Below are 684 nucleotides of genomic sequence, written 5' to 3' on the forward strand. Positions count from 1 at the left end.
CCAGAACTTTCTGCTGCCTGAGGGCATTGACAGTCCAGACATCACCTTCACCACACTGCGTGCAGGAGGTCTCCTGAAAATTAACATGCAGCCTAGTGGAGAGGTATTTTTATTGTGTGTGTTTGTCACTATTTCTGAGCTACTTTCTCTTCATGATTCCAAAATCTCCAACTAAATTCTGCCTCGTCAGATCACGCTGAGAACAGATGACATTGATCTGGCAGGAGATCTGATCCAGTCTCTTGCCTCTTTTCTGGCCATAGAAGACTTACAGGCTGAAGCTGACTTTCCTGTCTACTTCAAGGAGCTACGGGCCACACTCACTGAGGTTAGGAATAGCAGCATCACCATATAAAGATTTTTGAAAATATTTTCCAGCTGTAAATAATCTTTTACGTTCATGTTAGGTGGATGAGTTTCACTCAGTGCATCAAAAGCTCACAACAGCAATGGCAGATCATTCCAACTACATAAGAAATATGCTAGTGCAGGCAGAAGATGCCAGACTCATGGGTGATTGGTGAGCATCCCTAGTTTGATTAATCAGTCCTCTCGCATTCTCAGACAAATGTAGTCACATAAATGATAATCTGTTTTCTAGGAGAAACGCTTCATTGAGCTGTATGACCTCAACAGAGATCTGATTAATGAATATAAAATCAGATCTAATAATCACAACGCCCT

At 41.8% G+C, this 684-nt stretch overlaps 1 pseudogene; it reads left to right on the top strand.

The window, feature by feature from the left end:
- The window catches only part of LOC107583878 (Bardet-Biedl syndrome 2 protein homolog), a 3,535-nt pseudogene extending 2,858 nt beyond the window's left edge, over positions 1-677 (top strand).
- The last annotated feature ends 7 nt before the right edge of the window (positions 678-684 follow it).

The sequence above is a fragment of the Sinocyclocheilus grahami genome, unplaced genomic scaffold (assembly GCF_001515645.1).
Source record: "Sinocyclocheilus grahami isolate Dianchi unplaced genomic scaffold, SAMN03320097.WGS_v1.1 scaffold55.1, whole genome shotgun sequence".
Taxonomy (NCBI): Eukaryota; Metazoa; Chordata; class Actinopteri; order Cypriniformes; family Cyprinidae; genus Sinocyclocheilus; species Sinocyclocheilus grahami.